Raw genomic sequence first — 25,289 nt, forward strand, 5'->3', positions numbered from 1 at the left:
AGCATTAGAGCTTTGCGTGGTTCATGCTGATGTACAAATCAGCAGGAAGGCAGATTTTTATGAGCTGGCCTGGCTCTGAGTGATTCAGGAATATATTAGAATACCACTGAACTTGTGGTTCATGCAAAAGTTAGAAGAACTCTAAAACATAGGCCCATGTACATATACAGTAAAAGGAAATATTTTAAATATTTTTGCTGTTTTTTTCTTATCAGAAGGATTTTAAGAATGACTGTCATATTTACATTGTTCACTATAAACTTGTACTAATTTTTCATATGATAAGACTAAGTGTGATAGGAAAGCAAATTGGAAGTAGTTTATATGTTGAATACCCATGGAATTAAGGAAAACCAGAAATCTCAGTGCTTTTGATGTTAAAGAAATAATTAGGAGCTCTTGAAACAAAATTTTAAGAGATCTTATAGTTTGGCTGCCCCCAAAAGTAGGCTATATTTGTTGTTTACAAGCTTTTCCCCTCTCCACGTGATGGACCTTAAAGTTCATCGGCTGCGATGTCACTCAACGGTTCAGCAAATAGTTGTGAAATATGTTTTATTCATGACCTGTGTGCTGACATCTAAGCCAAATTGCTTTTAATTTTTATGTCCTGGGGCAGCTATATGATTGGCATGGTAAGGTATATCTCCGCAGAGTTTTTTTTGGGGGGGAGGGGGGTGTTACCGCTAAAGATCAGCCAATAATGAAAAATGTTATTGTTAAATGAATAATTAGCACCATACATGGCAGATCTGGATTGTCCTCCTCAGGCGTGGAAATGTCATAATCTATCTCTGTTTATGTCTCTGAATTGTCATTTTCAATTCATTTGTCCCCTTTTATTCCGGCAAGGCCTTTAATTACATAGACCAGCGTGCATTTTAGGATACAAATACAATTGCTGAAAACCTGCTATAACCCACCATGACCCACAAGAGAGAGTAGGACACAAATCTAAGTACTATATGGAGAACTCAGTATATCCGAGTTGTTTAAATCAGAAAAGATTTTGTGAGATTTTTTAAATGGTAAATTTAGAAGAAGATCAGCCCCAAAGAGATCTCTTGGTCTGATTGAACATAGCCAGAATTTACACTGGAGGAAAGAACTTCATAAAGAGCTGCCTTTGTTATAGGGAAAATTACCCATTCTTCTCAACATGGAACGCTCTTAATAGCCAGGCAAATGTTGCTTTGAGATGGGAAAAATGCTTCAAGAAGAAAGGCAATTATAAGAACAAGAAGACGGCCACTATATCTGTGTTGTTTTTCTGAAGCATCTGTTCCCTAGTCGGCTGCCTTTATCTTTCCTATTTATTACCATTAATAAGCCACTTTTATCCCTTGTTCTCTCACTTTTCCTCTCCTCCATCGCTTCTCACCCTTGCTTGTTGTGGTTTTTGTGGCTTCTGTCAGGTGAAAATGCCCATTTTTAACGGTGTGCACATATACCGGGATATAACTCTGTTGGATCCAAGCTGCTTTTTCCGTTGTTACAAAGGGAGAGAGGGGCCCCCTTTGGCCACCAAAAAGACTGTGCTAGAGATCGTGTGACCCTCATGGACAAATACCACATGGGATAGGGGCTAAATTAAGAAGAGGAACTCGGGGAGAAAAAGCTGGCTGGCTCCAAACCAGGTCCCCCCTGGCCAGCAGCGGGGGATGGGGAGGTAGAGTTGCCAGATTCAGGTTGGGAAACTTTGGGAAATTTGGCGGTAGAGCCTGGGAAGGACAGGGACCTCAGTGGGGTATAATGCCATAGAGTCCTCCCTCCAAAGCAACCATTTTTTCCAGAGGAACTGATCTCTGTAATCTGGAGATGAGCTGTAATTCAAAAAGATCCCCAGGTCCTACCTGGAGGCTAGCAGCCCTAAATCAGCCTTAGTTTAGTTTAGTTTATTGTTGTTACGGTCATAGACCAGCACATAATCAGCCTTAGTTGTCAGTATTTTCTTCATTGTTCTTGTCTTTTGAATGGTGTCGTTACAAGGAAGAACCATCTAGAGATGCACAAATTACCATTGCAATCTTGAGCAAGCATTTCATCAGAATGGCCTGTAAAAGAGTAGCAGTGACATCCTAAGTAGTCAGATGTTTCCAAGCCCATTGAGTTCAGTGGATGTAGAAGGGTGTGTGTGTGTGTGTGTGTGCGTGTGCGCGCGTGCAACCATGAAATGGTTGTCATGGAGAGTCAGTCGCAAAAGTCCATGGGTTTCCAAGCCAAATGTCTGACTTGTGATGTGGACTGCTACATCTCAGTGGGTGCTTCCTGCATACTTAAAGGTAGTGCCTCCTGGTATTGTTTGAAGCACCTCCTGTGAAGAAAAGCCAGGATTGGCTCTTTGCCAAGAAACTAGTGGGTGTCAAGAAACGCATTGGTGGGAACTGTGGCAGCCATGGGATCTACATTGAGGATCACGGGACTCAGGCCTAGTCCCTATGTGAGAACTATGCGCTGTTGTCAATACCATGTATTTACTGTCCATACCAGAGCTTGTACCTACTTAGTTGGGTCGCTGCTGCTGATGTGAGGAAAACCCATGTGATCCTGGTGATAGATGCATCATGAGTCCTTCATCCATCCAGGCACTACTGGAAAGGCATGGGATCCAAGCACTGGGAAGTGGAAACCACTACATCCCGATAATGTATGGATCAAATATAATGGTCCCTGGTTCCCAGTGAGAAATGGTTTCCTTTGGAATCAGTGGGCCTGCTCTCATATAAAAAGGCACAATCCAGCAAAATGTAATCACAACCAAAAGCAATTCTGCACACAAAAAACCCTTTAATGTGGTAAAACTATGACTGGCGCTACCACTGCAGATGAGAGAGCGGCCATTTTGAATCCCACTGTAGATCTTCAATATCCAAACTCCCATGTTCTACTATGTGGAGACTTCAGTGCAAGAATAGGTCCAGGCTTGCGTGGGTCCTCAGAATGCCCTACTAATCAGGCAGTTTTGCAAGCAAGCCATATTGATAGATGGTCCCACAATTTGATAATGAACAAGGCAGGATTAAGACAGTCGGAAGTGTTTTCTGTGCACCAATAACATAGCATACGTGGTACCAACTTTGACCATAGCGTACATAGCATACGTAGTACCAACTTTGACCATTCCCACAGGACATATACTTATTTATCCCCTTGGGGTGCCAGCACAATAGACTATATCCTGGTCTGCTTTTTGCCATCTCGAGTCCACTCAGCATCATAGCATAGAAGATGTATCGGAGATATATGGAACAATGAATCTTGCAGATAACATTATGCCTTTTGCCTCTTGCCGTTCTCATCACACAAACTCTGCTGGATTCTCTGCAGCCAGTCCATTGATTCAGACAACAATATATAAGCATCCATCCGTTTTTTTCTTATTTTTTAGATTTATTCTAAAAAGCTTCCCCACATTACAGCAATTAATAAACAGATGGGACTTCTAAAGCAGTAATAGCTGTGTGATGCTGCTGAAGTATTTATTTATTTGTTTGTTTATTTGAAGGAAGCCAGTGTCGATTTTCCAAGGCTTTGGGAAAGTTACAAGTTGCGAGGCACTCAACAACTTCCAGGTTGAAGCATGCACCATGCCTGGATGTTCTTGATAATACAGGCTGTAAATGAGACAATAAATGGGTTCAGATTATAGGCTGTTTCCACCCATAGATGATTTTCTGTGTAGCTCTCATTACTACTGTAGATGTAGAGCAAGGGTGTTGAACCCAATTGTTATGAGGGCCAGTTATGACGTAAATGTTACTTGGTCAGGCCGGGCCATGCCTCGCGAGCCCAGATTGGAAGTATTTCTTCACACAACGCATAGTTAAATTGTGGAACTCCCTGCCCCAGGATGTGGTTATGGCTGCCAACTTGGAAGGCTTTAAGAGGGGAATGGACATGTTCATGGAGGGTAAGGCTACCCATGGCTACTAGTCAAAATGGATACTAGTCATGATGCACGCCTATTCTCTCCAGGATCAGAGGAGCATGCCTACTAGATTAAATGCTGTGGAACACAGGCAGGACGGTGCTGCTGCAGTCGTGTTGTTTGTGGGCTTCCTAGAGGTACCTGGCTGGCCACTGTGTGAAAAGACTGCTGGACTTGATGGACCTGGGTCTGATCCAGCCAGGGCCTTTCTTATGTTCTTATTGAGAGTGGGGGTGGCTCCCTCAGATGGATTGCGGACTGGATAACAGCTCTCAAGGGGCCGGAGCCGGCCCTTGAGCCTTATGTTTGAAATCCCTGATGTAGAGCTTTTGCAGTGCCAACAGAGCATATGTATAGAAGTTTTCCTTTCACTTTCCTTCCTTCAGCCCTCTGCAGCTGCGTTTTCCCCATGCCACCAGAGGGCTTCTTTCAGGCTTAAAAAAAATCAGTAACAGCTATAATACCACAAGGTTATAACGCTATAGCATAGCCATGTTTTCATTTGTATGCTGTATTTGTAAATTCTTCTAATTTGAAAAAAAACCCTGTAAAATATATTTCAGCATACATATTTGCATGTTCAGAAAGCTTAAATCACTTGCATATTTCAACAGCCGTTGTATAAGTATGACAAAATACATTCTTTAGCTGGTGGCATTAACCTATGAATTTAAACATTTCTTGAAAGAATGCAACTCTTGATCAAAGTGTAATGTTTTATTGCTTCTTAATGCGTCTTCCTAAAGCCATTGATTCCTTCGGGGCAAGATACATGTTATGTACAAATGTATGCTGTTTTTAATGGAAAGCAAACTTCAGTGGCGGCAGCTTTTCACTGCTCGACTCAACCTTCCTGCCCAACCAACAACACCCCTACTCTCTGCTGCTGCCCCCCCCCACTCATAATCCCCCTTAACTCTTTATGTCTCAGCACTAATTAAAAATAGGGTGGGAAACTGCATATGCCCTAGAGCAGGAGCGTCGAACTCAATTGTTAAATGGGACTGATCGGGCTTGGTTGGGCCGAGCCTTTTCTCGCCAGCCCAGATCGGGACTGGGGGGGGGGAGTAACTTGTGGGCTGGATAAGAGCATCTCTCAAGGGGCCAGATCCGGCCTGCAGGCCTTATGTTTGACACCCCTGCCCTAGAGGATAATGCAAATGAAAAATCCTCTTTAAGCAATGTGAAACAAACCTGTATGAAAATATAGCTTGTGTATCTTGCAGTTACTGCCTGGAGTAGTAAGACTTCCCATACTGTATATTGATGAGGCAACGAATGAATAGGACATATTCAAGAGGGCTATTAAGATTAGAGCCCCGTGTCACAGAATGGTAAGCTGCAGTACTGCAGTCCCAAGCTCTGCTCAGGACCTGAGTTCGATCCCAACGGAAGTCTGTTTCAGGTAGCCGGCTCAAGGTTGACTCAGCCTTCCATCCTTCCGAGGTCAGTAAAATGAAGACCCAGCTTGCTGGGGGTAAAGTGTAGACGACTGGGGAAGGCCAAGGCAAACCACCCCGTAAGCACAGTCTGCCTAGTAAACATCGGGATGTGATGTCACCTCATGGGTCACTAATGACCCGGTGCTTGCACAGGGGACTACCTTTACCTATTAAGATCAGACTTGCCCTTCTGAACCCTTCTGCTTGGCATCCCCATCTTGGAATGAGTGATGATTCAAGTTTTAGGGTCAGTAAAATAATAAAAAAAGTCTAATCTACTCCTTCCTCTCCTTTCTGTAACTACTTGTATTATATACCAGAGAAAGCAGATGGAGAATGCCTGGGAAAAACAACTGTCTTACATCACTATCTGTGCTGGCTCTCTGCATTAGCTGCCCACGCTGCTAGTTCTGTTCCAGTACATAATAGCAGGATGCATCTCCTCATGCAAGCCCATCTCTTGAATTCTTGCATCTCTATGGATCAAAGATTCGGATCAGCAGGGGAGGGGCCATGGCTCAGTAGTAGAGCATCTGCTTGAAAGCTCATACCCCGAAATCTTGTTTATCTTTAAGGTGCTGCTGGACTCTAATCTAGCTGTTCTTACTACACACCAGCATGGGTACCCTCTGAAACTATTCCATATTGGAAATTGAGGAAGGGCTGTGGCTCAGTGGTAGAGTATCTGCTTGGCACGCAGAAGGTTCCAGGTTCAATCCCCGGCATCTCCAGTTAAAGGGACTAGGCAAGTAGGTGATGTGAAAGACCTCTGCCTGAGACCCTGGAGAGCCGCTGCCGGTCTGAGTAGACACTCAGTACTGACTTTTGAGGGAAATACAGCGCATTCCTCAAATGCGCTGGCAGCACTGGCAAAAGGCCTTAGGAGGCCGACGAAGGCCTCCGCCGGCGCAGGGGCCCACACCGCCGGCGGCCGGACAGTGCATGCCGGTGTGAGTGGCCCCAGCGCCGGTGTGCAGGCCTGGACGCCGGTCCCTGGCCATCGCCGTGGCAGCGTTGGGACCGGCTGCTGCCGCAACCTCCTGCTGGCCTCTGGCCACCGGCACAGACCACAGCAGCGAGCCGGGAGGTGTTCCAGCACCCCGGGACGCATTCCTGGGGTGTAATGGCGCCCCAGGATGCGTTCCCGGGGCGTTCCGGTACCGGCCGGGGGCTGGGGCCGATGTTAGTCGGCCTCCCGAGCCGTTTTGGCTCGGGAACACCCCTTTTTGTTTTTCACAAGATACGCCAGCTTTTTGCTGGCATATCTCCCGTGCAACCCTATGAGGTTGCCTCCTAAGCCTGGCATGGGCATTCCTTTCAGGAATGCGCTGCAAGGGTCTGATTCAGTATAAGGCATGTGTTCATGTGGATGCAGAGCTTTACAGCCTGTGGATACACATGGCTCGAGGGGAGACGTGTGATAAATATTATGTTGGTCTTCTGCTTCATCCTGTGAGCATCTCCCTTAAATTTTCAAAGGGGCCAGTTATAGACTGGTTTTTGTACAGGGATCCCTTGCTGGAAGGCATATTGGTGCCACTTTGTGTGTTAAGCTGTAACAAACACTTAGTTGCTACCATGTGTAAACAGGGAAAGGAGCCACAGTCAGTCCCAGTTGTCCACCTGGGGTTGCCAACCTCCAGGTGGTGGCTGGAGGTCTCCTGCTATTACAACTGATCTCCAGGTGACCGAGATCAGTTCCCCTGGAGAAAATGGCTGCTTTGTCAATTGGACTCTATGGCATTGAAGTCCCTTCCCTCTCCAAACCCTACCCTTCTCCGGCTCCGTCCCCAGCCCGGTATTTCCCAACCCAGAGCTGGCAATTCTATGTCCGCCATGTTGCACAAAGTTTGAAATACTTTTTTGTCATTTCCAGTTCTTCCATCTCTACATTAGAAGATTCAGAATTACACCTTAAGAACGTCATATGTGAAATGGAACTTACATTGCAATCCTAAGCAAGTCTACTCAGTGGAGCTTACTGCCAGGAAAGTGGTCTTACATTATCACTGAGTACTAAGAAAATTCATTTCAGAAAAATGAACGTCCCTTTTCCAGGAATGTTTCTCGTGCACCTTCTTCCAGAGCTGCCTGGGTGCCCGAGACACTCCAACTGCTGCTTGGAGGTGGTCAGTTGATGGGGTGCCAAAAGGAGCAGACTCCCTGCTGCCTGGCCTGACTCCAAGGCAGGCTACAGCAGCTGTGCCTCTCTGGAGCTTACCTTGAACACAGTCCGCCCTGCATGGGAAGGAGTGGACTCCAGATGGCAAAAGGCAGTCGTGGCCATATGGTTATGTTCCATGGCGAGATCTCTGTGTAACTGCAGATTGCGAAAATGGCCTGGGTGGATATGGGCAGCCATCTTGCCACGTAATGAACACGAGGAAGTTTGCTCTCTCCTTATTTTTTTTAATGAAATTTCAAAGTCATTACATACAAAAAATGCTAAGTAAAAGAAGTTACAAACACACCTATCTGTTATTTCTTGAACATATGTCTTGTTAGTGTGGCAATATGGAGAATAGTGGTAGGTTTTGAAACATTCTGTGGTTGCCGTTGCTTCAGCCTCAGTGACTGACTCATTCTTTTATATTAGGGTTGCCAACTCCAGGTGGCATCTGGAGATCTCCCACTATTGCAGTCAATCTCCAGATGACTAAGATCAGTTCTCTTAAAGAAAATGGCTGGTTTGGAGGGTGGACTCTGATGCTCTGCTGAGATCCCTCCCCTCCCCAAACCCCTCCCTCCTCAGGCTCCACCCCCAAAATCTCCAGGTATTTCCCAACCCAGAGCTGGGAATCCTCTTTATGGTAGAACAAAGATAGTAGTTCTACTTGTCTCCTCCATGGATTGCAGCAACATTTTGTACTGTTTCTGGTTCTTTGTTAATGGAAGTAGGCTGATAGATAAGATGTTAAAATAAGGTCTGGTTATGTGTAATGTAAATTTTCCATGTAAATTCTTTATGCACATTCTTTATCAAGTGGATTATGTTCTCTCTTCGCGGGAGGATCCTTCATAATATGCAGCTACTCATCACCTTCACAAAAAATATCACATTGAGGAAAATAAATCCCCCCAAGGTTCCTTCGTGCATTAAAAGTAATCATATATCAGCACATCCTAGCCAACCCCCTTGTGTGTGTTAAGGGCTGTCAAGTCACTTTCAATGTCCTCCAAAATGTCCTATCGTTAACTGCCTTGCTCAGGTCTTGCAAACTGAGGTCTTGAGACCCCCTTATCACACAATATATATCAGAGTACAGTTTCTGAGAAAAGGAAAAATACATATATGATATTTTTAAAATATGAAACCTTTTTGAAAGTTGAAATCTTTCAAAGTACCCAAATAATACTCAGTATCGTGAATTCTGGAAATGATAAGAGAAGAAGGAAAGAAGATAAGTCATTCCTTGAAAGAAGATTCTAGTGATTAAACCCTACAGCTGTGGAGAGTATCTCCCCATTCTTTAATGGTACTGCTCATACCCCCAATTTGGCTTGGAACAGTGTAAGTATCTCCCCATTCAGTACAACGATCACAGATTACTTTACCGCTTGATTAAAAAGGCCAACCTTTACCATACCCAAAAATGTGTGGTGGAAAGAAAATTACATTGCATTTGTAGTAGTGACAACCCAAAAGGAACCACCTGGTAAAAAATCTTGTGTGTGTGTAAAGTGCTGTCAAATCGCAGCCGACTTATGGTGACCCCTTATGGGGTTTTCAAGGCAAGAGACTAACAGAGGTGGTTTGCCAGTGCCTTCCTCTGTATAGCAACCCTGGACTTCCTTGGTGGTCTCCCATCCAAATACTAACCCAACCGTTTATCTGTTATCGGCCTTGGTCAACTACCTTCTTTCCCTACAATGATCTTCTGGACTCTACACTCTAATTCTAAACACTGTCACAATTTTCTAAATCCATTGAAAATCAGTGGACTCTAAAGGGTCCAACTCTGTTCAGGATCTTACTGTAAGCCAGATAGCTAAACCACAGAATAAGAGACAGATCCAAATACTACCAAGTATTACTAATTTTTCAATTTGTATTCATTATAAAAAAACTATATTAACTAACTAGGCATTTTTGTTTCAGGCTTTGATTAGTTAATATGCGAATGCACATCCCCAGCTCAGACTCTAGTGATGCATATTCACCATACTTGTGCTGTCAAAGAGATTAATTGCATGATGGAAAAAATGCAGGCACAATTCAAAATATTGCTCTGTTTCCGTTTCAGACAAGGGTAATATAGATTATGCTACATTTTTTTAATCAACATGGTTTGGTTGTTTTTTTCCATATGTCTGTTCTATGAATATTAATCTGTTCTATGATATTCTGAGATTTGCCTGAATGAAAACCAGTCAATAACAATAACAATAACGACAACAACAACAATAATAATACCCTGTTGGGATTGAATTTAAAAATATTTACAAAAGCAAAATGTTATGGAATGCTCAAACAAGGGAACACATGAATTAAGCCTGCTGTGGAAAATAAAGGATACATATTACTGGTGCAAACCTATTGACTACTCATATATTAGGGGTTATTAAAGCATCATGAATCAGTAGCCATTCATTCATTGGACCTTGTAATTTAGATTTTATTGTGAACTTAATGCCTCAGTCTTAAGTGTATATGTACAGGGAGTATATAAATATTTGCCACCCTAAAACATTTCAAAGCACACTGGCTGCTTCATCATATGCAAATCATTCAGCATGACCAGTGCCTTTCCATGTACAAGTCGCCATGCTTGAAGGGGAATCTCCACAGCTGTTCTTCTATGTCTTTCTCTGTCCACATTTATGACAAAAATGGCCCTCCTGTGCTTCACCTTGGCTCCTCCTCTTCAGACCTCCAAGTACAGGGGTCCCAGACCTTGTTGCACCTGATGTTGCTTCTGGATTTTGTGAAGAGGAAATAGTCACCATCATAAAATAGCTACCAAGATGGCAGGGGGCACAGCCAGCCACAAAATGTCTGCAATGGAGATTAGGGTCAGTCATGAAATGTTGGAAGGTTCCAGTTGTTCCTGAATGCATGCTCCATGTCAAAACAAAGTTGGTGGCTCCTAGACTAGCTCTTTTCTCTGGGGAAGAAGGAAGTGGGCACCAGGAAACACAGAGGCAGGTGAACATGGGTGTCATGTTGGGGATCACTCTCCTAGGCATGAGCTACTAGAACTTTGTTGGTGAACCTATGGCATGCGTGCCGCGTAGCCCTCTCTGCCAGCACTCGCAGCTCCCGCCCCCTTCCCTGCACTCCCCGCCACCCAGCTGGGCGGCAGGGGCTTTGAACCACGCTGTGCTGCCACGCGGAGCGGTTCAAAACTCCCGCCCCCTTCCCTGCACAAAGTGTTGGCACTTTGCAATAAATAAGTGGGTTTGGGGTTGCAGTTTGGGCACTTGGTCTGTAAAAGGTTTGCCATCACTGTACTAGAAGAAAAATAATAGAATCATAGAGTTGGAAGGGACCACCAGGGCCATCTAGTCCAACCCCCTGCACAATGCAGAAAATTCACAACTACCTCCCCCATACACCCCCAGTGACCCCTACTTCATGCCACAGCTTAACTTCAGTCACACAGTGCAGATCCTTGTGCTGTGGCGGCAGCTGCTGCCAAAGCAACATTTTTAAAAAATCTGCACAGCCCATCAAATCTCCTATAGTCAGAAGCCTTGCTGGGCAAAAGCCCTACCTGGCCCCAGCCACTTCCTAAAAACACTGGTTGGGTGCAGAAAAGGTGCCAGGAGGCAGTATTTTATGGGGACCCTGGCAGTAGTCAGTGCAGATGGCCATGTGAAATTGGTCCTCAACAATTTCCAGCACCCTTCTGTTCTCCCAGGCCGGCCATATCGCTTGATTTCGTTCACCTGGCCAAGCTCAGTCCCGGCCGTGCCATGTGTGCACACCCAGACAGATTGCAGTGAGGGACGGATCATTACAGCGGTGAAAATTACTCTTTGGATGAGGCACTCAGAAGCTTCAGTGGATGGTCATACTCTTAAAAATCTGGCTCATCCATTTAGATCAGTCTTGGCTGTATACTCCTGACAGCCACACAGCACAAATGCGGGTCTTTTTTGCTCTCCCCAAGATTAAGTATTGATATATCAAGAGTGTTCATTCTCGAAGCTGTGCAGTCTCTCTCTCTCTCTCTCGGTATGTAGGACCTTCACATAAATAACACTCTGGTCAATATGGGACATTACTTTGATCAATACTTGTTATGATGTCCCAGTAGGAATTTTGTTGCCTGTATTCTGCTGGCTACATTTATCTTCTTTTCCCGTAAGGGCAAGCCTCAGTCTATAGTGAAAGTGCCCTTTTTAAAGATGTTAGTTGCACATTTTCATGGGCGCTCGTTGTTTCTGTTGCCCTTAATGTGTGACAGCATCATTGATATAGGTGAGTTTTCAAGTGAGACCTGCACATCTGGACAGCTGTGGTGTAGTGGTTAAGAGCGGTGGTTTGGAGTGGTAGAGTCTGATCTGGAGAACCGGGTTTGATTCCCCTCTCCTCCACATGAGCGGTGGAGGCTAATCTGGTGAACTGGATTTGTTTCCCCACTCCTACACATGAAGCCAGCCGGGTGACCTTGGGCAAGTCACACACTCTCAGCACCACCTACCTCACAGGGTGTCTGTTGTGGGGAGGGGAAAGGAAGGTGATTGTAAGCTGGTTTGAGTCTCCCTTAAGTGGCAGAGAAAGTCGGCATATAAAAACCAACTCTTCTTCTTCTTCTCATGTGTGCATGCAACCATTGAAAATATGTCTGATTCAAACTTGGGTATGTGCACTTTCCCCCAAATCCACATGCCTAACTTTTACAATCTGCCCTGCAGCCATCAGAAGACGTCGGACATTCATGATGTATTTGGAGGGGGGGGGAGGGATGACACAATGCAAGCATGTAAAACGAAAAATAACGGAGGCTTTCACAGTGCTGATTTGCAGCTAAAGTTTTGAAACTGCAGTACAGGAAAAAGAAAAAAATATGAAAGGGTGGACAGGAATATTTCCTCCACCCTATCACGTTGAAGAAGCCTGTAGAAAAGAACAGTGGTGTAGTGGTTAAGAGCGGTGGTTTGGAGTGGTGGAGTCTGATCTGAAGAACCAGGTTTGATTCCCCACTCCTCCACATGAGTGGCGGACGCTAATCTGGTGAACTGGATTTGTTTCCCCACTCCTACACACGAAGCCAGCTGGGTAACCTTGGGCTAGTCACACTCTCTCAGCCCCACCTACCTCACAGGGTGTCTGTTGGGGGGAAGGGAAGGGGTTTGTAAGCCGGTTTGATTCTTCCTTAAGAGGTAGAGAAAGTCAGCATATAAAAACCAACTCTTCTTCTTGACTATTTTTGTACTTTTATTAATTGCTTTAAAAAATATCTGAGGTTATCTATGTTAAGAGTGCTTTTCTGACATTCACACAAAAACCTGTGGCAAGTTGTGTGGCTGTATTTTTATTTGTTTCATTTACTTCATTTCTCACCAATGGGGACTCAAAACAACTTACACTGTTCTTCCCGTAAATGTGCACCCTCTTTCTGGGGTCAAGGCACCCCATCTTTTCCAGTGCTTCCAGATTAGCTAGAATTCTTAACCATTCCAACCATTCGAAGACTTGGCTAGACATAATGCCTTACCCCTCAACAAATTATTCAGCAGATTCTTAGACAGTTGAATAGAGAGTCTGCCTGTGTGAAAAGGCAAAGACAAAAACATCCATTTTTTATTCAGTTGTGATTTATATTCTTCTGTAAGATCTTCTTTTATTACTCCATTGATTTCACACTTTCCAGTATATTCTCACTATTATCATTTAATCTAAAGATAAGGCTGTTACTCTATCCATAGTTTATTATGTAACAGCCGCTTTGAAGATATGCCGAACGTTATAATCAAGCTATGCCTAAATGCTCATTTGCATATAGTCCAGCACCTTAACCGCTACTGTGTGTGTTAAGTGCCGTCAAGTCACTTTCGACTCATGGTGACCCTATGAATGAAAGTCCTCTAAAATGTCCTATCTTTGTCCTATCTTTGACAGCAACTCAATAATACTACTAGACTAGGGTAATTTGTTTAGGGAAGGTGGGAGAGAGCCTATGCTGCGTTCCTAAAGCTGGCTCACATTTCCATGGATTCAGCACTTATGTGTATAATAATCCTTAAAATACTAAATTTACTGGAGCAAGCACCACTAATATCATTAGTTAATGAGGAAAGTTTGTACTTAGAAAATGCAGCATTTTAACATTTAAACGTTTGGACACTGCTCATTCTCGGCTGCTTCATCCAGAATTACCCAAAATAATTTGCTGAAATTGTAGCATTTTAGCACAACGTAAGCGATCAGAGTCTTTCTCGGGGCCAGGAATCGCCCATGTTTGTAATCTGTAATCACTGGCATCCAGGAGGCCTTCATCATGCACATTGTTTTAATCTTTCCAACTGTTAGAGTGGCCCTAAGTACTGTGTGCCTATGCCGGAGCCCTGATTTACAATTAGGAGCATCTGGACTTTCCGCTGTCTTCAGTAATTTTCTCTGTCTCCAAAACAAAGCAAAAGATTAACGGCAGATCTGAGAGAGCAGGGTGTGCAAAAGGAATGCGACAGGGATATTCGCCTAGCCAAATCCTGTAAGAATTTTTCAGTTTGCTTCTTAGGCTTGGAAAACCCAATTGCCAGCGTTCGGGGAAAGAGAAGTGGAGACTGTGAATGTTGTTCTTCCTAATCAGTTCTGTTTTGCCTGTAAGGCATGTTAGCATTTTGAGAAGACCACACAGGCCACTGGGAGCCCTTGTTCACTGACCAGGGATTTGAATGATCACATCACAACGGTGAATAGTCATAGTACTTCGGTGGCTACCCGTCTCGCATATCAGGCCTAGCTCAATAACCAAGGTAAAGAAGAATATTGTGTAAGGGAAGAAATCAAGTTTTGTAAAAAGAATAATGTTAACATGCCATCTGTTTCAAAGCTAGCAGTTAAATAGTGAAAATACAAATGTTGGTGGTGCTCTGAATGAAATTTATCTGAGAATGCATCTGAGGACAGAATTCGAATTACTCAAGCTAGCTCTTGAGTAATTCTAGGTTTCTTCACAATATCAAATGCCGGAGTTACTCAGTTAATTTGACTTGACTGGCAGTATATAGGGGATAAAGGAGGAAAAGCGGCATGGTATAGACATAAGAACATAAGAAAGGCCATTCTAGATCAGACCAAGGCCCATCAAGTCCAGCAGTCTGTTCACACAGGGGCCAACCAGGTGCCTCTAGGAAGCCCACAAACCAGATGACTGCAGCAGCATCCTGCCTGTGTTCCAAAGCATATAATATAATAGGCATGCTCCTCTGATCCTGGAGAGAATAGGTATGCATCATGACTAGCATCCTCTTTTACTAGTACCATGAATAGCCTTCTCCTCCATAAACATGTCCACTCCCCTCTTAAAGCCTTCCAAGTTGGCAGCTATCACCACATCCTGGGACAGGGAGTTCCACAATTTAACTATATGTTGTATGAAGAAATACTTCTGATCTCATCAAATCCCAGAAGCTAAGCATGGTTGGAACATGGAAGGGAGACCACTGAGGAAGGCTTTGCAGAGGAAGGCAATGGCAAACCACCTCTGCTTCTCACTTGGCTTGAAAGCCCCTTGCTGGGGTTGCTATAAGTCAGCTGTGACTTGACAGCACTTCTCATTCTCTCTCTCTCTCTCTCTCTCACACACACACACACACGACAGGAAAAATACTTATGTATACAGCACATAGTTAACATACAGAATTCATTGTCATATTTATTTATTTATTTATTTATTTTCCAGATCTTTTTTTCTCATTGTGAGTATGTGTGTGTAAAGGGCCATCAAGTCACAGCTGACTTATGGCAACCCCATAATCTTTCAAGGCAAGAGATGTTCAGAGGTGGTATGCCATTGCCTGTCTCTGTGTAGCCACTCAGAACTTCCTTGGTGATCTTCCATCCAAGTACCAACCAGGGCTGAGTCGGCTTAGCTTCCAAGACCTGATGAGCTTGTGGTAGCCTGGACCATCCCGCTCAGGGCAAAAGTTTAATTAACCTTAAAGTTTAGTTATCTTTAAATGGGAATTGAACACATTCATGGAGGACTGCTTTGTTTTATCTATAGAACTTTCTGAGCCGACCCAACTCATGTTGGCATTTGTGGTTGAGGTTTTTGGGACAAGGGACTTCAATGTCCATGCTGAGATTGGTCTTCTGGAGGTGGTTCAGGATTTCATGGCTACCCTGATACCCTTGTGGCTGTCCCAGATAACTTCTGGTCAATCGCTCATGGCAGATCACCTGCGTGACCTCATATTCTGTTCATATCTAGCTTGGTGGAGTTCAAAATATCTTCTTTCTTGTGGACAGGTAATTTGATTTGTTGCTACTCAGAGCCTCTGCTGGGTTGGTCTGTGGGCTATGAGCAACATCCACCCCCAGGAAATGGTTTGATCCGTATGATTTCCTGATGGACTTGGGGGTAATTTCTTACTGAAATGGCCGGCAGTTCTGTCAAATCCTTGAAATGTGAAAACAACCCTGGCAGTGGATATATTTGCTTTTCTGTGTCCTCTGGGGGGCGGGGCTCATTCAGCCCCCTGATTTACTGGGAAGTTTGGAGCAATGAAACATCAAGGACAGGAAGAAAACTCAAACTGAGGGCAATCAAACACATATTAAAACTCATTGGAGAGCAACCTTTCTCACAGTGATAGGGCAAAGGAATTGAACTTCTCTTCCAGCTGTGTGTCTGTTCAGTGCCATCCAGAAAGGTTTTTCCGAGTGCTGCTGAGGCACATAACAACCTTTGGGGAGAGATGGAGGATCCTTTGGTGATCTGCTGTCAACAATTTGCAAAGTGCTTTGTAGATAACATCAGTCAAGTTAATTGCAGATGAGATTAATGTTCCTGAGGCTTCCGCTTGTAATGTTCATTTCATTTTGTGTGTCTTGGAGATGTGGACAGAATCCTTCGAGAATCCCAGCGATTGTTGTTTGAAACTTGCCAGTCCTGGCTGATTAAATCTTTCAGATGTGGACTGGTCCAGTGTCTGGATGTTTGTTTGTTTTTACCAGCTCAGGCTGGTTCACCAATTTCAGCTATTCCTGGAGAAAGCAGAGCTGGCTACAGCGGATCACGCCTTGCTTACATCCAGGTTAGACTACTGCAGCCATTTCTGTATATAGGACTCACCTTGACTATTGTCTGAAAAGTTCAGCTGGCTCAACCTCTGTTGGCTAGAACCTTACCCAAAGGCCTTACACTGTGAGGCACAGTCCTCCAGCTACGTCCAGGTCTGCCATGAGGACAGTCTACCAAATATGTGCTTGTGTTGGGGGGGAAAGTTTGCGCTGGGTACTCAATAGGGTTCCCATTTGCCAGATTTTGTTGGGAGACCTTCAGCCCATTGTAGTCCTTGCCCACTGAAGCTCAGCTGATTGGTGGGTGGAAACTGGGGTCCAAGGGGGGTGCAGTTGTCCTGGTCATAAAATTAAAAAGAAAAATAAGGCCTCATATATTTACAGGAAGTTATGACCGTAGAGTTTCTGATGGTTCTTAGAGCTACCCAAGGGTAGCTCTAGCAATCACCAGAAATTCTGTGGTAATCGTACCACATTGTTTTTGGAGATTGCTAGAGCTACTCTTGTCTCTTCTGGGTAGCTCTAGGATCTGCCAGGCACTCTACGGTCAGAACTGCCTGTAAGTATATGAGGCATTATTTTTCTTTTTAATGTTTCTCATGGGACTTTGCCCCTCCCCAACCTTCCTGCCAGGGGCCAGACACTGCCTGGCTACCGTAGCACTCAATTCCCAGGTGCATTGGCCCCAGTTCAGATTGGGACCATAGCAGCCAGGGAGAATGTGCTTATGCCTGTGCTGTTTTCCCAACATGAAAGGGTTCTAGGGGAGTGCTTTAGGGAAACCTGTGTACTCCACCTGTGTAGACAGAACCACCAATGGGGCAGATAGCATTCCCAACGTCTTTCAGATCAGGAAAACAGTGTGTGTGTGTGTGGGGGGGGGAGTGGAACATAAGCCCCTTCTCCCAACACATGGTGACCCCAATTTGAATTGTGCCCTGTGTGTGTGTTCGTTTTCCCATTACAGCCAACATATGGCGACCCTGTAGGGTTTTCAAGGCAAGAGATGTTAGGAGGTGGTTTGCTATTGCCTGCCTTTGCATCATGATGACTAGAGTTGCCAACCTTCAGGTGGTGGCTGGAGATCTGCTGCTATTACAACTGATCTCCAGGTGACAGAGATCAGTTCACCTGGAGAAAATGGCCACTTTGGCAATTAGACTCTATGGCATTGAAGTCCCTCCCCCCTCCAAACCCCGCCCTCCTCAGGCTCCACCACCCAAATCTCCAGGTATTTCCCAACCTGGAGCTGGTAACCCTGGTCATGACCCTGGTGTTCCTTGGAGGAATTGTGCCCTGCATGCTTGGAAATTGAATTCCCAGTGAGGAACTTGCGAGTACATCTCTGATCACATGGAGCAGGGGGAAGCCTGGGGTTGCCAGGTCCCTCTTCGCCACTGGCGGAAGGTTTTTGGGGCTGAGCCTGTGGAGGGTGGGGTTTGGGGAGGGGAGGGACTTCAATGCCACAGATTCCAGTTGCCAAAGCGGCCATTTTCTCCAGGCGAGCTGATCTCTATCGGCTGGAGATCGGTTGTAATAGCAGGAGATCTCCAGCTAGTACCTGGAGATTGGCAACCATAGCCTGGGGGAAGAATGTAAATGCTAGTTAGGCCCAAGGATCTGCTATGAGGACTATATAAGGCCAGTACCAGGTCGACTGCACCGGCTTGCAGTTTGTTTCTAGGTCTCACTACAAAATGTTGATTTAAAACAAACAAACAAACAAACAAACAAAACCCCTTTAAAACCAGGCCTAAATGGCTTGGGGGCTAAGGTGCTTGTAGGTCAGCGTCCCCTCATCTAAACTTGTGATCTCCAGATTGAAATCAGTGGACGGTTCCTTGCTTTGTCGTCAGAGGCCCCAATGATGGTTCAATAGGGGCTGCGGGATGGTTGGCCTCCTGAGAATAATTTTGCTCCTTCCCTTCTGACCTTTCAGCTCACTGTTAAAACGTAGCTCTTCTAGAAAGTCTTTGGAACTGGGTGCATTTATTGGGGCCCAGATGCTGGTAGTGTGTTTACTGCTGCCGACTTGGGGTGTTTTTATCTGTGCTGCTGTGCATTGATCTGACCTGTTTGTACTTTTGATTGATGTTGTGGACTTACTTTTATACACTGTACTAATTTTAGCTTTTTGTGAGCTGCTTGGAGTATTAAATAAAGTAGATAGGGTTGCCAGCTCTGGGTTGGGAAATACCTGGAGATTTTGAGGGTGGAGCCTGGGGAGGGCGGGTTTGGGGAAGAGAAGGACCTCAGCAGGGTATAATGCCAAAGAATCCACCCTCTACAGCAGCCATTTCCTCCAGATGAACTGATCTTGGTCATCTGGAGATCACTTGTAATAGCAGGAGATCTCCAGGTTCGGCCTAGAGGTTGGCAACCCTAATAGCAGAAGGGTGGCTCTAAGTATTCTAGATAAATATTATGATAGTGAAGTAGAACCTCCGTGTTTAGAAGCAACGTACCTCCAAATGTCATTTGGTGTCGTGGCAGACCAGAAGAAAGGACTATTAATGCTCTGTGGCCTTCCTGATAATGACTGGAGGGCTGTTACTGGAAGCCCACTGCAGGACTGGGTGGGCTTTTTGGTTTGATCAAGGAAGACGCTTACGTTGTCAGTTGCTTTGTGGTTGTATCATATATAACTGGCAATGGCTTAACTCTTAAAGGGGTTTCTTATTCCAAAGGATTCCTTTCCCAGTTCAGGTGCTGTAAGTTAAAATTCTGGCACATGAGTATTAGAAGAAGAGATACTTTCTGTGTGACCTCTTAGTAAGAGCGGAAGAATCCTGGTTGAAAGCTATCTTTGGTTTGCTGGATGCCAGGCGCAGCTTGAAAATGGTCAAGCAATAAGGTTAAGTATTTAGTGTAACATGATTTCTACAGAGCCCTCCAAGATGGCTATGAAGTTGGCTGGGGTGTAGTGCGGTTCTTTTTTCTGGGCTCCAAGCTCTGCCATATAAATAAGCGGTTTCCCTCTGCTGGATTTTTGTAAAAAGCACTCTCTATGCCAACTGGCTAAGTAGGCTTATCCAGCAATGACGCTTGACTTGTGCTTTTCCTTTATGTTTTATAAATGATTTTAGCCCATTTGCTTTGCCTTACCATTGTGGCTTTATATTGCATAGTGCCATGCATTTCAGATGAACGCCCTCTGAATTGCTAAGCAGAAAAAAATGTGTCGTGGGTAAAATTTCATAGTTGGAGAAATAGCAGACTTTTTATTAATGTGGAAATTAAGATGTATATATTGATGCATCTGTATTGTGGGCACATGCTCATAAAAACGTTATAAAGCACTGTTCTTCAATCTAAGAGGGAAATGGAGTTGTTAAAGACGTTTGATGGAACAACATCTGTTTGGCCCATAGTTTTATGCTACTGTAGCTTGGAGCAGACAATGTTAATAGGAACAGCATTTCAAAGTTGTAAATTTCATGCAAAATACTAAATTTGTCAATAATTGCATTACAAAAGCGCACATTTCCATTATGAAGGGATTGTAGCTTGTACTTGTCTGAATGGCAGACGCGATTCTTCCTTGTACCTGTCCTAACCAATTATTATTCCGTGTATTTATATTATTTTTCTCCTTTTATTCATAACCACTGCATTATGAGGTGACATCTTTTCTGAGTATTTTGCTTGAATAAATAAACAGGATATTGTATTCAACTGGGATATTAGTATATAAATTAGTTCTGTAGCAGGCATCATAACGTTATTTAGAATTTCGGTTTACACAGACGTGTTGGGGGTTCCCCAGAGCCACGGTACAGAATTAGAAGAAGATACGAGTTGATGTCGGAAAATTGGTTTTTGTAATGCGCTGATATCAGTAGGCGTTTGCTCTGTGGAAACTGGAAAGATATTTAAATTAAAGCTTCTGCTTACTCTGTCGTAAGGACTAAAGATTAGAAATGATTTCAGATTACTTACTTGCTGGCACTTGGGCTTGGCCTACAAGACAATAAATGTCTCTGCCTTTGTCAAGATCTATTTATACAAAGAGCAGCAAAAGAAAGACAAATCCCAAGGGTGTTGAAATTTCACCTCCTTGTCACTGAAATGTTTTACACATTTAGCTGAGAAGGGCCCGGCATATCGGCCGTCTTACTGCTTGAACCGTCGTCCAGCTGGTGCCCAGGTCTCGGCATGATGAGGGGGTTTGTACTCTGGACTGGAATAAATGCTATGCTGATCATTCGCAAAATGCCTGTCCTCTTGCTCCACCGGCGTTGCATCAGATCTTTTCATAAATGTGCTGATCGTGAGCAGATGAAGGACGAGGACGGCAGACCCTCAAAAAAGAACTGCTAAGTGCTGGGAGACTGGAGGCTGTTAATGATGGGACTTTAAACATGGGAAGCCATGGCTGCCTTGTATATTAAATGAAGGAGGGGAAGTTGGAAGAGACGTTTGCATTCGTATTAACCACAGTCTCACCCAAACTGGCACCCCCATGACAAGCTTCCCACCCTCAGCAACAGAACTGTAATGCTTTTTTGGGCATGTGGAATGGTATAATATAGCCCGATCTCATCAGATCTCAGAAGCAAAACTGGGTCGGTACTTGGAAGGGAGATCTCCTTGGAAGACTCTACAGAAGAAGGCAATGGCAAACTACATTTGCTTAATCACTTGCCCTGAAAAACCCACCAGGGGGTCAGTATAAGTCGGTTGCGACTTGATGGCACTTGATGGCACACACAATGCTTTTTTTTGCACAAGTAAATAGACTTGTGAGAAGGAAGGTGACATGGTATATCTTGTCAGATCTCGGAAGCTAAGCAGAGTTGGTAGTTGGATGGGAGACACACACACACACACCCCGCCATGGAAGGCTCTGCAGAGGAAGCCAAGGCAAACCACCTCTTCTTCTCACTTGCCTTGAAAGCCCCTTGCTGGGGTCACCATGAGTCAAATTCATAGAATAAAACAAAATGCATAGTTTATGATAAAAACACAAATGATAAAACAAAAATCAAATATTTAAAAGAAACATAGGCATTATTGAAATAATCAATACACAGAAATTCATAGAGTTGATACATAATAAATGATGGTATCACTTAACTCTGCTCGGGTTAGACCTCACCTAGAGTAGTGTGTTCAGTTTTGGGCACCACAATTTAAGAAAGATGTAGACAAGCTGGAACGTGTCCAGAGGAGGGCAACAAAGATGGTGAGGGGTCTGGAGACCAAGTCCTATGAGGAAAGGTTGAAGGAGCTGGGTATGTTTAGCCTGAAGAGGAGAAGACTGAGAGGGGATATGATAACCATCTTCAAGTACTTGAAGGGCTGTCATATAGAGGATGGTGCCGAGCTGTTTTCTGTTGCCCCAGAAGGTCGGACCAGAACCAACGGGTTGAAATTAAATCAAAAGAGTTTCCGTCTAGACATTAGGAAGAATTTTCTAACAGGTAGAGTGGTTCCTCAGTGGAACAGACTTCCTCAGGAGGTGGTAAGTACTCCTTCCCTGAAGGTTTTTAAGCAGAGGCTAGATGCAATAGCCAGACTTTGGCACTGCTCATGTGACTTCCTAGCTTGGTTGCAGGTATTCTGCCAGTCAGCCTTTCATTTCCCCCACTGTTGCTCTGCCTACCTGCTGCCAGGTTTCCTGGCTGCTTGGCTGCCCTTCTGTCTTCTTATGCCCTCCTTCCAGCTCCCGTCTGGATGGGTTTCTCAGTTCATCTCCTAGCTCATAACTCTTTCTGCCTCTGCGGTAACCATGCGGAGGACGCTTTCCCCAGTACTGTTTTCGGTCCCTCTGAGGTTTGCATTTCACATACTTCTGCCACCCTCTCTTGGCCCAAATCTCCAAATCTAACACACAAGTGTTTTATATTAAAGCAATGCAGTTGCCACCATTCTAGTTTTCTGAGAACTTCCCTCTTGTAAGGATTAAATATCTACTTGCGAGGGGGGGGGAATCCCTTAAAAGTGGCCAGCAGATAAATTAGTGCATAACTTCAGCTAGATGGAACGGAAGTGTAGACCATCTGTTAAATATATTTTAATTGATTTAGCATAATCATTTATTTGGTTAATAAGGAGGATTATAAGTGAGGTGATGAGGAGACCGCTCATCCGAGTTAGGTCTGCAACATTTAAGAACACCTCTTTATCAGAGAGAAAGTAATTTCATAAAGAGGCTGTCCTTGTTTACTGTACCGTTGCTGACAACGTGTCCAGAATAATTTCTGATTTTCCGTCAAGTAACACTGCAGCACTAAGTAGAGATCTTTAGATGATTTTGATGTTCTAACACACTCCTTAGTTGTATTCCATAGCAGCTTCCATGTTTTTGAAATTCTATTAAGACTGCTTCTAAGGGCTTTGAGAATTGGAGGAGTGGGGTTAAATGCATAAAGGGGGCAAAAAGTTGTGCCCAAATAATTCCATCGACGAGAGTGTTAAGAAAATAGATCTCAGTGTATGGTACCCTTTTATGTGCTGGATGGAGGTAAAAGGATTCTGACTTTTCCTCCCATGTGTAGAAGCTTAGTGGGAACAATGTAAGATTTAAGGATTGTTTATTAGATGACTGTTTTGGAATTTTAGTGCCATTTTGTATGTTTCTTTGATGGTGGTTTCCTACCCTTTTGCATATCTTTGTCATGTTTTTGTAAATAATTAAAGGAAGAGTCTCTTGGTGAAACAACTGCAAATGCCCCCAAAGATTTGGTGGTAATGCATATCTGATGGTCGTTGAGCTGTCTGAATGCAGCGGTGAGGTAGTCAGAAAGTCTCTGGCTGATACTAGCTGAGCTGCTCTGCTTCTTGTCAGTGGCAGACGAGCGTCAGGAAAACGACACATGGATGAAGGAAGGGCTGGCTCGATCCAGACTGGGTCCACATGGCTGCTTTTAAACTTAATGAGTATGCAGGTCGGCCACTCATGAATCTCACTAGCCTTTTTTCATCTGTTACTTTGGGGGTATCTGACTGGACGTGCTACTACCCATGATCTTCCCAATCTGAAACAGGCACTGTGTGCATTTTCAGCTTCACTACATGGTTCCCGTGGCACAGAGTGGTAAGCAGCAGTACTGCAGTTAAAGCTCTCTTCATGACCTGAGTTCGATCCCGATGGAAGCTGGGATTTTCAGGTAGCCGGCTCAAGGTTGCCTCAGCCTCCCATCCTTCTGAGGTCAGTAAAATGAGGACCCAGCTTGCTGGGGGTAAAGTGTAGACAACTGGGGAAGGCAATGGCAAACCACCCCGTAAAGGTGGTCTGCTTAGTAAATGTCGTGATGTGACGTCACCCCATGGGTCAGTAATCACCCGGTGCTTGCACAGGGGACTACCTTTACCTGACTGCACGTACTACTACCCATGATCCTCCCAATCTGAAACAGGCACCATGTGCATTTTCAGCTTCAGTACATGGTTCTCCAAACCCTGGCGTTTTTAGTAACATGTACTGAAGCTCAAATACACACAGTGTCTGTTTCAGACTAAACGGTGACCATATGTGTTAGAAAGATCATGGGTAGCATGTGTTCCCAGTGCATGCATCTGGATATCCCCCAATGTGGCATCTTTTACTGTCTTCAAGGGCAGTCCTCGCAAGGATCACAGTATAGTAATCAATCTGGGAAATTACTATGCTATCCCTGTGGCTCGGCTCCTGAAAAAGGAGAGGGCACAGGAGGAATCTATGAATCCCAAAAGCACGCCTGGCTTCCTTCCTTCTAATGTGTTAAAGTAGAAGATTCAAAATTCTCTGTGCCCTACACCAAACCATTATATGGCAAATATTTGCATAATTTTAATTATCATACATTACAATTATTTCTAATTCATTTCAGCGTACAAATCACTATTTTATATATGGAATGTTGTTAATGTTTACAAGTATAATTACTAATTTGCTATATGAGGCAGCAATTTAATAGTTACTCAGTTACATATAATTATTGTGTCAAATAGGAGATGGCAGTTAACACAAAAATATATTACAAATTATTGAACCAAAATTATTCTGTGTATATTTGATACTTAATTGTAACATAAATAGGAAGCTGCATTTTTCTCCCTACTCTTTTTCGTTGTGTGTAAGGCGCTTAGGGAAAGTTCCTTTAAAAAGAAAACTTTCTGTTAAGAAATCCTAATGACAATGTGTGGGAAAGACTAATGCATTCCCTACTCAAAACTTTCATTCTTAGCTATGGAAGTTGCACTGGGAAGTGTAATTGGCCATTCTACTTGTCCAGGGCCCCCAATGTTGTGCCCATGGGTGCCATGGGGCCCACCGACACTTTTTCTGGCACCCACCAAGTGTTTTTAGGAAGTGGGTGGGGCCAGGTAGGGCTTTTGCCCAGCAAGACTTCTCATGGACTATTGGAGTTTTGATTGGCTGTGCAGATTTTCTGTAAATGTTGCTTTTACAACTGTGCTGCCACCACAGCACAAGGATCTACACCAGGGGTGTCAAACATAAGGCCCGAGGGCCAGATGTGGCCCCTTGAGAGCTCTTATATGGCCCGTGAGGCAGCCGAGGCAGCCACCCCCTCCAGTCCCGATCTGGGCTGGCGAGGCCCGGCCCGAACAAACGGCATTTATGTAATATCCAGCCTTCGTAACAATTGAGCTTGACTGTGTTACTCCTGATCTACACTGAGTTATTGAAGTTAGGCTGCGGCAATTGTTTTGTGGCTGGCTCCGCCTCCTGTGGCAGCCATTTTGTTGCTACACCCACCATGTGGTGTCAGAATTC

Source organism: Euleptes europaea, chromosome 9 (assembly GCF_029931775.1).
Source record: "Euleptes europaea isolate rEulEur1 chromosome 9, rEulEur1.hap1, whole genome shotgun sequence".
Taxonomy (NCBI): Eukaryota; Metazoa; Chordata; class Lepidosauria; order Squamata; family Sphaerodactylidae; genus Euleptes; species Euleptes europaea.